An 18,115-nucleotide genomic window follows, 5' to 3' on the forward strand; every position below is an offset into this window, starting at 1 on the left:
ATCCTTAATTGAGGGGTGTCTACCAATCGTGTAGGCATCCCTTGCAAATTTCAGCTTATCAAATTCATTCTTGCTAGTCTTAAGTTGGGCATTAAGACTAGCCAATTCCTCATTTAATTTGGAAATTGAAACTAAATGATCACTACAAGCATCAACATCGAAATCTTTACACCTCTTACAGATTGTAACATGTTCTACACAAGAACTAGATTTACTAGCTACTTCTAGTTTAGCATTTAAATCATCATTAACACTTTTTAAAGTAGCAATGGTTTCATGACAAGAAGATAATTCACTAGAGAGCACTTCATTCCTTTTGATTTCTAGAGCAAGAGATTTTTGTGCACTAACAAATTTATCATGCTCCTCATATAAAAGATCCTCTTGTTTTTCTACTAGTCTATTCTTGTCATTCAAAGCATCAATCAACTCATTAATCTTATCAATTTTAGACCTATCTAATCCTTTGAATAGGCATGAGTAATCTATTTCATCTTCATCACTAGATTCGTCCTCACTTGAAGAAGCATAAGTAGAGTCTCGAGTACATACCTTCTTTTCCCTTGCCATAAGGCATGTGTGACGCTCGTTGGGGAAGAGGGATGACTTGTTGAAGGCAGTGGCGGCGAGTCCTTCATTGTCGGAGTCGGACGAAGAGCAGTTCGAATCCCACTCCTTGCCAAGATGAGCCTCGCCCTTTGCCTTCTTATAATTCTTCTTCTTCTCCCTCTTGTTCCCTTGGTCCTGATCACTATCATTGTCGGGACAGTTAGCAATAAAATGACCAAGCTTACCGCATTTGAAGCATGAGCGCTTCCCCTTGGCTTTGGTCTTGCTTGGCTGTCCCTTGCGACCCTTAAGCGCCGTCTTGAATCTTTTGATGATGAGGGCCATCTCTTCATCATTAAGTCCGGCCGCTTCAATTTGTGCCACCTTGCTAGGTAGCGCCTCCTTGCTTCTTGTGGCTTTGAGAGCAAGAGGTTGCGGCTCGTTGATCGGTCCATTCAAGGCGTCGTCCACGTACCTCGCCTCCTTGATCATCATTCGCCCGCTGACGAATTTTCCTAGGACTTCTTCGGGCGACATTTTGGTGTACCTGGGATTCTCACGAATATTATTCACCAAATGAGGATCAAGAACGGTAAAGGACCTTAGCAGTAGTCGGACGACGTCGTGGTCCGTCCATCGCGTGCTTCCGTAGCTCCTTATTTTGTTGATAAGGGTCTTGAGCCGGTTGTATGTTTGAGTTGGCTCCTCGCCCCTTATCATCGCGAACCGTCCAAGCTCGCCCTCCACCAACTCCATTTTGGTGAGCAGGGTAACGTCATTTCCCTCATGAGAAATCTTGAGGGTGTCCCAGATCTGCTTGGCGTTATCCAAGCCGCTCACTTTGTTATATTCATCCCTGCACAATGAAGCTAGAAGAACAGTAGTAGCTTGTGCATTCTTATGGATTTGCTCATTAATGAATATAGGACTATCCGAACTATCAAAGTGCATTCCACTATCTACAATCTCCCATATACTAGGATGGAGAGAGAATAGGTGACTACGCATTTTGTGGCTCCAAAATCCGTAGTCCTCCCCATCAAAGTGTGGGGGCTTGCCGAGTGGAATGGAGAGCAAATGTGAATTTGAACTTTGCGGAATACGAGAGTAGTCAAAGGAAAAGTTCGAATTAACCGGTTTCCTTCTCTCGTAGTTGTTGTGGTCGTCGTCCTTTTGGGAAGAAGTAGACTCATCGCTGTCGTCGTAGTAGACGATCTCCTTGATGCGCCTTGTCTTCTTCTTCTTCCCTTCCTTTCGTCTATGACCCGAGCCAGAGTCGGTAGGCTTGTCATCTTTGGGCTCGTTGACGAAGGACTCCTTCTCCTTATCGTTGATCACTATCCCCTTGCCCTTAGGATCCATCTCTTCGGGCGGTTAGTCCCTCTTCTTGAAGAGAACGGCTCCGATACCAATTGAGAGCACCTAGAGGGGGGGTGAATAGGTGATCCTGTAAAACTTAAAAACTTAAGCCACAAAACTTTGATTAAGCGTTAGCACAGTTAATGCCAAGTGGCTAGAGAGAAGATCTTGCACAATACGATAACCACAAGGAGTTCAACACAGAGAAGACACAGTGGTTTATCCCGTGGTTCAGCCAAGTACAAAACTTGCCTACTCCACGTTGTGGCGTCCCAACAGACGAGAGTTGCACTCAACTCCTCTCAAGTGATCCAATGATCAACTTGAATACCACAGTGTTATGCTTTTCTTTTCTTATCGCGTTCGCGAGGAATCTCCACAACTTGGAGTCTCTCGCCCTTACACTTGAAGTTCACAAAGAAGCACGGAGTAAGGGAGGGAAGCAACACACACAAATCCACAGCAAAATGCGCACACACACGGCCAAGAATCGAGCTCAAAAGACTATCTCAAAGTTCTCACTAGAACGGAGCTCGAAACACTGAGAATGACAAACGAATGCGCAAAGACTGGGTGTGGATGATCAAGAATGCTCTCAGGTTGCTTGGTGTTCTCCTCCATGCGCCTAGGGGTCCCTTTTATAGCCCCAAGGCAGCTAGGAGCCGTTGAGAGCAAATCTGGAAGGCCAATCTTGCCTTCTGTCGTCGGGTGCACCGGACAGTCCGGTGCACACCGGACACTGTCCGGTGCCCGATTTCCTTCCTAAAATGGCGCGGCCGACCGTTGCAGATCTGGGAGCCGTTGGCGCACCGGACATGTCCGGTGCACACCGGACAGTCCGGTGCCCCCTTCCGACCGTTGGCCCGGCCACGTGTCGCGCGCAGATTCCGCGGCCGACCGTTGGCCCGAGCGACCGTTGGCTCACCGGACAGTCCGGTGCACTCCGGACAGTCCGGTGAATTTTAGCCGTACGCCGTCGGCGAATTCCCGAGAGCGGCCACTTCACGCCGAGTCAGCCTGGCGCACCGGACACTGTCCGGTGCACCACCGGACAGTCCGGTGTGCCAGACTGAGCTGAGTCTTGGCTGTACACAGCCAAGCCTTTTTCACCTCTTTTCTTTTCTTCTTCTTTCTGTTTCTAACACTTAGACAAGTATATTAGTACACAAAACCAATGTACTAAGGCTTAGAAACATACCTTTACTCTTGATTTGCACTTTGTCCATCCATGAGCATAAATTCACATTTAAGCACTTGTGTTGGCACTCAATCACCAAAATACTTAGAAATGGCCCAAGGGCACATTTCCCTTTCAGGGTTCGCGCGAGGGAAGCGGCGTACGAGCCCTCTCTCTCTCTCTCCCTCACGCGACGCGCTTGTAACCCCTACTGCGAGTGGCACCCCTGGTGCAGGATAATACAAGGCTTGTCCCACATCTTGTGTTCCATCCCGCGCCAACCCATCTGGGCAGGGACACGCAGCGACAATTTACTCGTCGGTCCAGGGACCCCCCGGGGTCGAAACGCCGACAGTTGGCGCGCCAGGTAGGGGCTGCTGCGTGTTAACGAACACCTTCCCGTTGAGATCCAGATGGGGAGTCTTCAGCAACCTCTCCAGCCCGGGACGGTGCTCCGCTTCGGGAGTCTTGAGTTCATGTCCCTCGACGGCAGCTACGACATGGTACTCCTCCCCCCGCGGCGCGACGACAACGACGGTCTCCGACTCGCACGGCGACGACGAGCTCTACGACAGCATCTCCCCGCGGCACAAGTGGAGCACTCCGGTCGTCCCCGCCACCCTCCTCGTCAGAGGAGGCAGAGACGAGGCAACCATGGCCACGCAGGAGGCGGCACCTTGTCGGCTGTCACACCAGAGCGAGTCGACGATGTCGGCATTCCCCCGCGGGACATGTCGGACATTGCCCTCGCATATGAGGCGACGGCGGGTGTCACTTCCTCGCGACGTGTCAGCCCCAAGCGGACTGATGATGCCAGCACCCTCGCGAAGGACCTGCTGGGCGTTACCCTTGTACCTGAGATGACGGTGTGCACCGCCCCTGACGCGACTTCACCACCGTCCAACGACCAAGAGGTATCGTCCGTTTTCCATCCCATACCTTTTCGGTTCAGCTTCGATCCACCTAGCGACCCCGCAATGGTGAGCGCCTTCGTAAAGGCGTATCCAAACCTTCTGGGGTACCACATGTGGTCGACCTGGGACCGACTGACAGCCGTCTCGACCTTCGGACCGGCGGGTTCTGAGGAGGAGGACATCTCCGACTCCGGTTGGGATTTCTCTGCCCTCAATGACCCCGGTGCCATGCGGGGCTTCATGTCAGCATGTGACCACTGCCTCTCCGGTTGTTCTGACGATGGCCATGACCTTGACGGCGAGGGTTACGGCCCAAGTCGCGAATGCTTCCACGTCGATCTAGGAGATCACAATGAAGGCAACCACCTCGGTATGCCGGAGGTTGACGATCCCCCTGGGCCCTCATCTCGCGTTGACATCCTGCGGGAGCTAGCTGTCGTCCCAGTCCCTGCGGGGGGTCAGGACATACAGCTCGAGCAAATCCGTAAGATGGAGGCCCGGGTCGACGAGGAAGCAGGCCGGCTTGTACAACTCCGACAGAACATCGAACAGGAGTGGGGAGGCCGATCACTCGCCGGAGAAGCCTATCATCGGGCCCAAGACATCCGGCACGGCATCGTCGACAATGCCAGGGCAGCGCTGCCTCCGGCCGTCAGCGGGTCCGGCCAAGACCTAGCTGCAGCGACGATGCTGCTTCGGGCCATGCCGGAGCCATCCACCACCGAGGGACGACGCATTCAGGGTGAACTCAAGAATCTTCTAGAGGGCGTCGCAGTTCGACGAGCCGAAAGCTCCGCCTCCCGTAGGCGAGCTGACCCCTCGGAGCATCACGCGGTGTCCTCTCGGCGCATTCGGGAAGCCTCGGTCCGCCTCGAGCGTACACGGGACGAGGCGCCCACCGCCCAGGAACGCCTCGGCAACGAGCACCACCATCTCGACCATCGAGCCCGCCTCGACGAGAAGGTGCGCCGAGGCTACCATCCCAGGCGCGGGGGACGCTGCAACAGTGAGGAGGACCACAGTCCTTCACCCGAACCACCCGGCCCGCGAGTCTTCAGCCGGGCTATACGACGAGCACCGTTCCCTGCCCGTTTCCGAGCCCCGACTACTATCACCAAGTACTTGGGGGAGACGAGGCCGGAGCTGTGGCTTGCGGACTACCGACTGGCCTGCCAGTTGGGAGGGGCGGATGATGACAACCTTATCATCCGTAATCTACCCCTTTTCCTCTCCGACGCCGCCCGAGCCTAGCTGGAGCATCTGCCTCCTGCGCAGATCTCCGACTGGGATGATCTGGTCAAAGCTTTCGCGAGGAACTTCCAAGGCACGTATGTGCGCCCTGGGAACTCGTGGGACCTCCGAAGCTGCTGCTAGTAGCCAGGGGAGTCCCTCCGAGGGTACATCCGGCGGTTTTCGAAGCAGCGCACTGAGCTGCCCAACGTCACCGACTCGCATGTCATCGGGGCTTTCCTTGCCTGCACCACTTGCCAGGACCTGGTGAGCAAACTGGGGCGCAAGACTCCCACCCACGCGAGCAAACTGATGGACGTCGCCACCAAGTTCGCCTCGGGTCAAGAGGCGGTCGAAGCCATCTTCCGGAAGGACAAGCAGCCTCAGGTCGAGCCGAAGATATATGCCCCTGAGGTGTTCGCCCAGTGGGGCACGAAGAAGAAGGCCAAAAACAAGTCGCGAGCGAAGCGCGACGCCGTAGACGCCAATCTCGTCGCTGCGACCGAGCACAGGAACCCTTGGAAACCTCCTGGAGGGGCCAGCGCGTTCGACAAGATGCTCAAAGAACCATGCCCCTATCACCAGGGGCCCGTCAAGCACACCCTCGAAGAATGTATCATGCTCCGACGCCACTTCCATAAGACCGGGCCCCCGGAGGAGGATGGCAAGGGCCATGACAACGACAAGAAGGAGGGCGGCAAGGAAGAGGGATTCCCGGAAGTCCATAACTGCTTCATGATCTACGGCGGGCAGGCGGCAAATGCCTCGGCTCAACACCGCAGGCAGGAGCGCCGGGAAGTCTGCTTGGTGAAGGTGGCGGCGCCAGTCTACCTAGACTGGTCCGACAAGCCCATCACCTTCGACCAAGGCGACCACCCCGACTTCGTGCCGAGCCCGGGAAGGTACCCGCTCGTCATCGATCCGATCATCGGCAATGTTAGGCTCTCCAAGGTCCTCATGGACGAAGGCAGCAGCCTTAACATCATCTACGCCGAGACCCTGGAACTCCTAGGGGTTGATCGATCCGAAGTCCGGGCCGGTGCGGCACCCTTCCACGGGATCGCGCCCGGGAAGCGAATCCAACCCCTCGGACGTATCGACTTACCCGTCTGCTTTGGAACTCCCTCAAACTTCCGAAAGGAAGCTCTCACCTTTGAGGTCATCGGGTTCCGAGGAACCTACCATGCGGTGTTGGGAAGCCTGTGCTACGCCAAGTTCATGGCCATCCCCAACTACACCTACCTCAAGCTCAAGATGTCGGGCCCGAATGGGATCATCACTGTCGGGTCCATGTACCGCCACGCGTACGAATGCGACGTGGAGTGTGTGGAGTACGCTGAGGCTCTTGCCGAGTCTGAGGCCCTCATTGCCGACCTTGAACGCCTCTCCAAGGAGGCGCCCGATGCGAAGCGGCACGCCGGCAACTTCGAACCGGTTGAGGCGGTCAAATCCGTCTCTCTCGACCCCAGCAACGACGCCAGCAAGCAAGTTCGGATCGGCTCCGAGCTTGACCCCAAATAGGAAGCAGTGCTCGTCGACTTTCTCCGCGCAAACGCCGAAGTCTTTGCGTGGAGTCCCTCAGACATGCCAGGCATACCTAGGGATGTCGCCGAGCACTCACTGGATATCAGAGCTAAAGCTCGACCCGTGAAGCAAACCCTGCGCCGTTTCGACGAGGAAAAGCGCAGGGCCATAGGCGAGGAGATCCACAAGCTACTCGTGGCAGGGTTCATCAAAGAGGTATTCCATCCCGAATGGTTAGCTAACCCTGTTCTTGTAAGGAAGAAGGATGGGAAATGGAGGATGTGTGTAGACTACACTGGTCTAAACAAAGCATGTCCGAAAGTTCCCTACCCTCTACCTCGCAGCGATCAAATCGTGGACTCCACAGCTGGGTGCGAAACCCTATCATTCCTCGATGCCTAATCAGGCTATCACCAAATCAAGATGAAAGATGTGACACCCCAGGTGTCTATTTCGCGTTATGTCGGGAGATTTATCCTAATCTCGGATGCTCAGTGAACATTTCTATCTCTTTATCACATCTATCTCCATTATCAAGTTACTCATGAATGTTTCACCAAATTTGGAATCATTCGATCTCAAGAACAGCCAAATTTGGAGCCTGTTAAAACTTTTATTTGTTGAAACGAATGCAAATTCGAAAGTCAATCTCGTCTCGCGACTCCCGTCCAGACTCATTTATTCGGACTCTCGATAGTTGTTATGTTATCCAATCGGTATCTGAATCCGCTTTCTCGATAGTCGGTCTACGTCCAAATACTTAATCCAAATCCGCAATCTCCCACAGAATCTCTTTGTGTCAACCTCTAATTAATTTTTATGCAAATTAGCTTGTTATCTTTATGTCATCATTCATATCTATCTATCAAGTGTATTCTAAAGATTTCTTAAAGTTTGGACCAAATATTTGTATGAAATTATAAATCATACGCTTGCTTGAAACTGCTCGATTAAATAAAAGCAAACTTAGAAATTCAACCAAGTTATGGCAACTTTCCCAAAAAACTCTAAATCAACTTTACAACAAAAGTTATTGAGGGTCCATGCCAAGAAAATGTCAAGAAAATACCCCGATTGCATTAAAAATATAATTTGAAGCCTTATAATGATGCTACGTTGATCAAAGTGAAACTTTAATTTATATTTAAGATATGAGGTTTGACCTTTAATAAACATTGTAGAACATGTGTTACAAAACAAATTTTATATTTAAACTAAGCCTTGATTCAACCTCTAAGTATCTCAAACAGTGGCATCAAGACAGAATAAAAATCTAATTTCAGGATTCGAATTCTTCTAAGTCTGAAATCAGCATCGTTCGAGTCGACGTCTCGTGTTCACAAATTTTTATTGCACAACTCAAGTTTCCCCAAATATAAAAGTTGTTAATAACTAATAGGGGCACATCATATTAAAAGGTGGCATTCATCCGACTCCGTTTGACATGCTTTGACATTCAGTTTTCACGAGTTTCCACTGTTTTCTAACCCACTGACAAACCAATTTTCGTGGGTCTATAACTTTCTAACTAGTGCCCGAATCACCTCAACCTCTATACACGATTTGTAGATTATACATCAAGGAAGATATTTTGTGCAGCAACCAAGATCTGAATCCAAACAGAAAAGGACAAAAACGACCGCCCAATGTTGATCCTGTCACACCTGCCACCTGCTGGTGCAGTCTGCCATGTCCAGAGCTTGGCTCTATAAATGGCAGCACATGCTCTCCCTTCTCCTCCACGCCCCTTCCCATTCCTGGCAGCAGCAGCTCACCAACGCCGGTCTTCTTCCTTGGTGCAGGAACTCGGTTTCCTCTCCTCCACTTCTTCAAGCCAGCCACCATGGCTTCTCTCCCACACGCCACCGGCCATTTTCTCCATCTTCTCCCACACGCCTCCTCTCTATTACGAGATGCAGCAGCACTTCTCTTGTCCATGGAACCGACCTCCGTAGCTGCGTGCCCAGGGCTGCTCGGCCTCTGCTCTGAGCTCAAGGGAGCACGATGCCCCTCCCATGGCCGGAGCCGAGGAGCCTCCCATATCTGCGGCTGTACGTGAATGCTGGAGGTAGAAGAAGAAGCCATCTCGAGTCTATGACACGTGGGCCCTAGTTGCTAATGTAAGTGCACAAAATCACAGATTTTTGCATTCCATTCTAAAATTCATATCTTGAGGTTTAGAGCTCCAAAAATCACGAAATTTGTTTTGTTGGCTTCCTTATGAAATTCTCTAACTATTGGATCTATATGTTTGTATGTTTTAGTTGAAAACATTTTCTGTAGAAATTCGTATTTAAAAACTGGTTTAGAGAACAAATGAACTTGCTTCTCTCCATAGTTTTAATTATAAAAATCTAAAAATGATGAAACTTATTTTGTTGGTTAGATGTTGTCATACTCTAGCTAAGAAAAATATAAAACACATATGGTGTTCACTGTTTTATTGGTATGTTAATTAAAACATGTTAAATAGAGAAAAGAAGATTGATTTGCTTGTTATTTTTTTGATCTGTAGCTCTATTGCTCCAAATGGATTCAAATTTTTACAGTAGACTCTTGGTGTGATTCTTGGTAACTGGTAAAAATTTCATGAATTGTTGTGCATGTATGATTAAGTTAGTGATTTAACTTGTTTAATGCACCTTAAGTAGTTTTAAATGATTTAAAATTAATGTATAGATGCAAAAATGTAAAATGGTGTTCCACTGTCCTTACATGATATTATAGTTGCCTAAGAAAACTTAATATGGTCATGCATCCATAGAAAATAATTAGTTTTAGATTTAACTTGGTCTCACATGCTTCATTGCATTAACAATTTGTTATTTTTGTATTAAATAAAATATAAAACCTGGGCATGTAAAATTTATACATTGATCATGATTTGTTATTACCTATGCCTCATAAAAATTCTAGCCCCAAATTAGATAGTTTCATATGGTGCTAAAATGACACACATTTTATAATTACAAGGAGAATTAGAGACAAATTAGAAGTAAACAAAAGCGCGCATGTTTCTTGAAATGATTAAGTGTCTTGATATAAAGTGAAACTTGATAACTAAGTCACAATGATTTAAACTTGAGAATTTGTGGCACTATCCTTCCATGATTTTGTTTGGTGCTTGAGTTAAGTGCTATTATGACCGCAAGCTGAATTTCCTACGTGTTCAGTTTAGTTGTGCGATTAATCTAGTTAAGTAAAGTATGTTTTCTGTAGATATGTGCTATATAAAAGTTATAGTTCACTTGTGTATCTAGTTTGTCCTAAAAATACATGAGCTAAGAATTGATGGTTTAAAGCTATACTTTTCACAAATTTCTGAACAGATTTCAGAGATTGCAATGGTTGCTTAAGTTAATTTTGAAATCAGTTATTGGTGGTCACAAGAAAGTTATAGATAACATTATTATCTTACTTGTGTTAAAATTTGACAGTCATACGTCTGATCGTTTAGAAGTTGTGCATTTCACAAATTCAGTAACTGAATCTGCCCAAATTCTATACAGATTTCAGAAACAGTACCAGGAAAAGAAGATTGGAATTGGAGAAGAGTTGGCAAAGTTTAGCCAACACCAGCTCGGGCCTGGCACACCGGACTGTCCGGTGGTGCACCAGACACCAGGCTGGCTCGACGTCAACTAGGCGATCTCGGGAAAAGAGGTGGGCGACGTGGCTATAATTCACCGGACTGTCCGGTGAGCCAACGGCGCCTGCGCCAACGGTCGACAGCGCAATCAGCGGGCGACGCGTGGCGTGAGCCAACGGTTAGTTGGCGCACCGGACTATCCGGTGTGCGCCGGACAGTGTCCGGTGTGCCAAGAGGACCGTTGCTCCAACGGTCAGCTGAGCCCGATATGGAAGGAGATCGCGCATCGGACAAGGTACAGGACCTGTCCGGTGGTGCACCGGACTGTCCGGTGCGCCACCCGACAGAAAGCAAGTATTGCCTTTCAAAAGGAATTCCAATGGCTCCTAGGCCCCTTGGGTCTATAAAAGGGACCCCTAGGCGCCTCCAACATAAAAAAGAGCAGCCAACAATTGTATACATCATTTGGATCAATTCTCTCTCTCCCTCTCGTGTATATCTCTCTAGTTTGTGTGAAGGCAAAGCTATAAGCCTTTAGAGAGTGGAGAAGTGCTGCTAAGAGCTAGAGCAAAGTCTTGAGCGCATTGTTACTCTGCCGGAGTGCTATCCAGGAGACTGTAAGCAACCACGGCGTTGTTGTAACCAATATTAATGTAGTGGAAGGCTCTATCTGTCATACTGACAGATCTGAGCAAATGGAGGAAGGAATTGAAATAGACTCTAAGCCCGGGTGTGGCTAACTCCAACGAGGACTAGGCAAGCATTTCAGGCTTTGCCGAACCTCGGGATAAATCTCTGCGTCTGCGTGCTCTGCTCTGTGATGTGTGCTGATTTTCTGTCTTACTCTTTATATCTGCACTTCAATACTTATTTGTGGTACAAGTTATATTTGAAGTGCAGGGCATTTTAAGATAGGATCTTCTATTCCGCTGCAACCTACTCGAAGGATCCTTTATTCCACTACGATCCAGCCGTCGAGTAGAGTAAGAATTTAAGTTTTAAAGTGATAATTATTATTCGCCTATTCACCCCTCCTCTAGGCGACATCCAGATCCTGTTCCCGAGCATAGGGAACTTTCAATTGGTATCAAAGCTAGGCCTCTCCAGTGTGGGCTTAGCCGTCCAGAGATGAGAATGTCGTCACAAGAGGTAACTCTAGAACTACTTCTAGGCGATGGTTCTAACTATAAATCTTGGTCTGTCTCTATTAATAATGCTTTCATGCATATTGATCCTAATTTGAGATTGATCTTTAGTAGAAGTATTTTTCCCTCTGATATTAGTAAAAATCCTTTAATGCTGAACTAAGATGTCTATCTCTCAATCACCATGCTTGCAACATCTTAGCTGACTCTCTTTCTAGAGGCGCCTATTTTGCCATCATGAGTAGTGATATTGATTTATTTGTTGATGCTCATGATCTATGGACTAAAATTAAGTTGAATTTTTTTAAGTCCATATGCACTGCTTCTGCTCCCTCTATTGCTGGTGGTACTAACTTGTCCAAGGGAGAAGAACAAGAACGATGGACACCAAGCGATGGATACACCTCACCGACAGGTTCATCTTCCACTAGTTATACATGTCTTGTTGCTAACGATGAGAGTGGAGATGAAAGCGATGAGGAGGAATATGAGGATGATAGCAAGGATGAGTCTACATCACCACAAGGTACATTTTCTTGTTTTGCTTCCACTGATAATAATGACAAGGAAAATGAGACCGATGATGTGGAAGAAGAGGAGATTTGCCGGTTCTACACCCATCTCAACAAAGAAGACAAAGTGCTCTTGGTTAAGCTGTTGAGAAGGAACAAGGAACAAGGCGAGACGCTTTTTAGGCTAGAGGAAACTCTCATCAAAACCAACGACAGCCTGGAGAAGATGACCAAAGAACATGATGAGCTAAAGTGCTCTCATGATAATTTGGTCCAACGGTATGAATGTGTTTTATTTGAGCAAAGAAATAATCATGATGTACTATCTGATGTTGCTCAACTTAAAACTGAGAATTCTATGCTTAGGAGTCAAGTAGAAATGATGAATTTAGAAAAGCTTGCTCTAGGTGAAAAGTATGATATGTTGTCATATTCTCATAGTAAATTAGTTGATGACCATATCATGCTCGATATTGCTCATGAGGTAGTAATTACTAGTTTAACCTCATGTGAATCTCATTCTTGCACAAGTGATCAATTAGTTAAAGTATTATCATGTGTTGACCTCCACTGCCCCAAGAAAGGCCAATCCTTGATTGAGAAACAAGTTATAGGGTCAAAAAGAAAATTGCTTGGGAACAAGAAATAAAGACAATTGAGGAGAAGACGCCATGCTCGACCTCCTCAAGATATTTACAAACATGTGGTGAATAAGCTTGAGGAAGGAGGAACCGCAGCAAGGGACAAACTCCGCGGGAAAGAAGCTCCTAAGGCAATAAGTGAAGCAATCAACATGAACAAAGAAAAAGGTAAAAATTTAATTAGTCATGTTGTTTGCACTGATCATCTCTCTATGTTATCCAAGAACAAAAAGAGAAGAGGAAAAAGGAGGTGCTTTAAGTGCAATGAGTTAGGCCACCTCATTGTGTCATGTCCATACAACGACAAGGATGAAGGGATCAGGAGATGTTTCAGATGCAATGACAAGGACCATATGATCACTTCTTGTCCGCTCATGAAAAATCAAACACGTGCACTCTTCAGGATGACCCTCACTAAGAAAGAAAACAAACAGCAAGTGTCATGTCAGGTTAAGCGACGCTTTGGCTACATGAGTGGTGAGCATGGTCATCTACCTAAGTTATGTAAGAAGGGTAAGGTTCCTAAGAAAGCAAATTTATCTCAAATCTATTCGCTTAGGAGACCCAAATCATACACTTGTGCTAGATCAGCAATGAGATCACCTAGAACTAGCACAACTGCTATGTGGGTACCAAAGGATCTTTTAGATGAGCGTTATGGACCCATTTCGAGATGGGTACCAAACTGTGCCAACTAGACCATGCAGGTGCCTCGAGATGGACTGGAGATCTTGGAAGAGCTTAAAATGGTTTATTCAAACTCTCTGCTTAAGTTGTCAATTTTATTGTCTATTTATTGTGCCAAGGTTGAATTATTGTGCAATACTAATCACATATTCATCTCGAGTTAAATAAGTTGTAGAAGTCCTTAATCATTATTGGTGAATCAAGCAAAGGACTTTGATGAGAATATGCAACTCCCTCTCCAAAGGATGGTACCCGTGTATCTTAAGTGCATTATTTTCAATCAGTATTGCTCTTAAGTTGGACTGTCGTGCTATACCTATCCTTGGAGTAGTTATGCTTTTTAGAGTGCTTGTGTTGAATACTTTCAATTAATGATTCATGATTTCCAAGATCATAATGATGCTTACTCAATCATGATTGTGTGCTTTATAGGTTATATATTTTGAATCATTCAATGGGTAGCTTTTCATTAGATATATCTACCATGATTAACTCTCTCGGTGTATGTGGCTAAACATGCATCTTTTTGTAAATCATGTTGTGTGGTTTTTAATGATTATGTATTAACGTATGTGCAAGCATGATAGTTTTGTTTAGTCCATACACATGATTACTTTGTCTTGGTACTCTGTGTATACCAAAACAAGAAATCCATGTTGTGTCTCTAATGCACCCTCTCGAGCTATGAGGTGCATGAGCAAAAGGAGCCCTAAATTGGTGACAACATGTGCTCTCACTCCACACTACCTAAAATAATGAATCTCATGGCACTCAGGTAAAAGGCAAAGGTATGGAGAATGGAACTATGCAATTTCATTGAATATCTTGAAGTTCCGTTGATTGTGATCATAGCTATGTTCTTGCCTTTCAATTGGTAGTATCTTGGCTTAGGTGCTTTAAGCTTTAAAATGTTGTTTCCTTAGTGTACCTAAGAAAATACTTCTTAATCATGGTGTGCTTAGACATTGTGCTTTATATGCATGATCTTGTCATTTTTTCAATTGGTATATGTGTTGAAATGATCATCATGTGTGAAGCGTGCCTAGGTTGCTTTTAAAATATTATATATCTTGAGGCATGCATTGTTTCCACTAGTCATAAGTTGTATTATGTCATCTATTCTATTGGTATCTTGTTGTGATGTAATTGATATATTATGCCTAGACCAAGATATGTTGTGATCCCCTCTAGTTCTGAGGACGCTAGAATGTGCAAGGTGCAAGTCATTCAAATACTTGATGCACAACTTTAGGGGGAGCACACATAACTTGTGTCGTTTGAGACTAACTGTTTATTGAGTGATCCTATATAGTCTCAAGGTGGAAAAGGGAGATGAGCAAGAAATAGAGCAATCAGGACTTGGGTACCTCCACAAGTCGAGTAATTGGTATCTAATATTATGAGTAATTGCATATTTAAAGATTGATCATGCTCTATAATAGTTGATGATCCTAGATGCTTATCTTTGAATATCATGGAGCTATGACAGTGATGATCTTTCAATTAGTAGCCTTGGTAGTGTGCTTCAATTGGTATCTTTTGGTAATCACTAGAATAGAAGCTTCATCTTGTGCCACAATACTATAACTTGTTCTAAGTTTGGTGTCTTAGCAACAAGAAAAGGTAAGGATAAAGGATCAGGCACAAGTGTGAAGGAGCTCCCTAGAGATTAAACTTACAATTGGTAAACTCTCAAGATGGAAATCTTAAATTGATGGAAAAAGGAACTCCGCCTACTTAGATGGAAAGTACACCATAACATGGTAAAGGTACAAAAGGAGGTATTGACCTTTTACGTATTCGTATCTTAATTTCCTTCCGATGCTTGTGTTGCATATGTTTAATGTGTAAGGGGGAGTAATGTTAGTGTGTTGCATTTTACCTACTTAATACCCTGCTGTCCCTTGACATCCTCCTATGTTCTTGCTTGAATATGGTTTTGGTGTTTGATGTCAAAGGGGGAGAATTTGTGCATTAAAGCTTTGAGAGGAAAGCTTATCTTAAGTAATTTTTTGTGTGCTAGGGTTTCCTTGAGTTCCTTTGGCACACACAAAAATTAATCTTAACCCTCTTCACACTTAAGGTCTAAAGGAAGAATGTGTTAGTTTTGTTGATAATACTTATTATATGCTACTTATCATATGCTTCTTGTTGTATTATATAGTGATAATGCATAATTAGTGCTTCCGTTGATATGAATCAATTGTATCTATTGTGTTTGTCCTGTAATAGATATTCATGAGGTTCTGGTGCTTTAAATTGGAATCTTAATGGTGAATAGTGGTAGGTTGATATTCCTATGGAATATCTATTGGTGTTTAACTCTGATTCTGTGCATTTGTGTGTTATACGCATCACGGGTTTATTATTGATTAAATGCATCCCACAGGTTCTAAGGTGTAGCAATGCTTCGAATTAGTCTAAGTATGTGCATTTTGGTATTTAAGGCCAAAGTTAAGATTTTAATGTAAGCACATATTAAGAGGGAGCATTCTATAAACTTAGAATTCAAAATTTGTGCTTTAAATCTTATTATTGTGTAAGCTTTAATTGTGTTGCCATCAATCACCAAAAAGGGGGAGATTGAAAACTCTCTTGTGGGTTTTGGTGGTTTGGATGACAACCCAATTAAAGGACTAACAAGTGTGCTAAGTGTTGAACAGGTGCTTAATGCAAAGCTAACAGGGTTCAACATGAGTGAACAATGTGATGGTCTAAAGACTGGATTATCTATAGATAATGGACATCACAAGTAAGATGGACATTGCTTAAGTGATACTCGGTGTGTGTAACTCAAAGACAACCGATCAAGCCAAGGATGGAGGCAAGAAGAGCTTTGAGGTACCGAGTGCACGGGAGAAGGTCAAGGAGACCAGGAACCCAAAGTCAGGGGTGAAGAAGAAGACTTGCAAAGTCAAGGTTGATCAAGTTAAGAAGAGTTATGGTGCATCAAGGAACACTACATAAGGACATGACTTACAACCCATGAGGTAACATCTACAATTATGTGGTGTAAGTCATAATGCTCAAGATCAAGCTCAAAAAGTGAACAAGGTCACTGGAAGGAGAAGCAGTGTCAAAACCAGAACTGGAAGCAGCCCAAAAGAGCTAAGTGCATCTTGATCTTTAGTTTGGGTTGTTCCTATGTTTGGAGATATTCTATGTGACCTTTGTAGGATGTTGGAGCTCAGATATGTCAATCTAGATCAAGTCAAGTTGACTTGATAGTTAAGAGTCCAACACATGTTATTGTGCTTAACACTTGAAAGATGCAAATTAAAGAATCAAGGTATGGCTCTAGCCTTAGTGAATTGTTTTTGGTACTAACATATTTATCTAAGTGCTAGAAACAGTACCAAGAAAAGAAGATTGGAATTGGAGAAGAGTTGGCAAAGTTTAGCCAACACCAGCGCGGGCCTGGCACACCGGACTGTCCGGTGATGCACCGGACAGTGTCCGGTGCCCCAGGCTGGCTCGGCGTCAAGTAGGCGCACTCGTGAAAAGAGGTGGGCGACGTGGCTATAATTCACCGGACTGTCCGGTGGTGCATCGGACTGTCCGGTGAGCCAACGGCGCCCGCGCCAACGGTCGGCAGCGCAATCAGCGGGCAACGCGTGGCCTGAGCCAACGATTAGTTAGCGCATCGGACTGTCCGGTGTGCACCAGACAGTGTCCAGTGAGCCAAGAGGACCGTTGCTCCAACGGTCTGTTGAACCTGATATGGAAGGAGATCGCGCACCGAACAAGGTACAGGACCTGTCCGGTGGTGCACCGGACTGTCCGGTGCACCACCTGACAGAAAGCAAGTATTGCCTTCCAAAAGGAATTCCAATGGCTCCTAGGCCCCTTGGGTCTATAAAAGGGACCCCTAGGCGCCTCCAACATAAAAAAAGAGCAGCCAACAATTGTATACATCATTTGGATCAATTCTCTCTCTCTCCCTCTTGTGTATATCTCTCTAGTTTGTGTGAAGGCAAAGCTATAAGCCTTTAGAGAGTGGAGAAGTGCTGCTAAGAGCTAGAGCAAAGTCTTGAGCGCATTGTTACTCTGCCGGAGTGTTGTCTAGGAGACTGTAAGCAGCCACGGCGTTGTTGTAACCAATATTAACGTAGTGGAAGGCTCTATCTGTCATACTGATAGATCTGAGCAAATAGAGGAAGGAGTTGAAATAGACTCCAAGCTTAGGTGTGGCTAACTCCAACGAGGACTAGGCAAGCATTTCAGGCTTGGCCAAACCTCGGGATAAATCTCTGCGTCTGCGTTGCTCTGCTCTGTGCTATGTGATGATTTTCTGTCTTACTTACTCTTTATATCTGCACTTCAATACTTATTTGTGGTACAAGTTATATTTGAAGTGCAGGGCATTTTAAGATAGGATCTTCTATTCCGCTGTAACCTACTCGAAGGATCCTTTATTCCACTACGATCCAGCCGTCGTGTAGAGTAAGAATTTAAGTTTTAAAGTGATAATTATTATTCGCCTATTCACCCCCCTCTAGGCAACATTCAGATCCTGTTCCCAGGCTTAGGGAACTTTCAATAACTACCCAAATGATTCAGGGGTAAACAAGGTATAAAGATAATCAGACTAGGGTGACCTATTGGGTCGCATAAAAATTAAACCTATGCATGAATAAGTGATATTAAAGAACATGATTGGGTAATAAATGTGGTCAAGGGCACAACTTGCCTAGGACTTGAGATTCTAGGTACCAGGATGATCCTCAGGTGACACGTGACCTCACTGCTAGTCATAGCAATACAAACAAACATGGTATAGACAAGATT

This window comes from Zea mays, chromosome 1 (genome assembly GCF_902167145.1).
Source record: "Zea mays cultivar B73 chromosome 1, Zm-B73-REFERENCE-NAM-5.0, whole genome shotgun sequence".
Lineage (NCBI taxonomy): Eukaryota > Viridiplantae > Streptophyta > Magnoliopsida > Poales > Poaceae > Zea > Zea mays.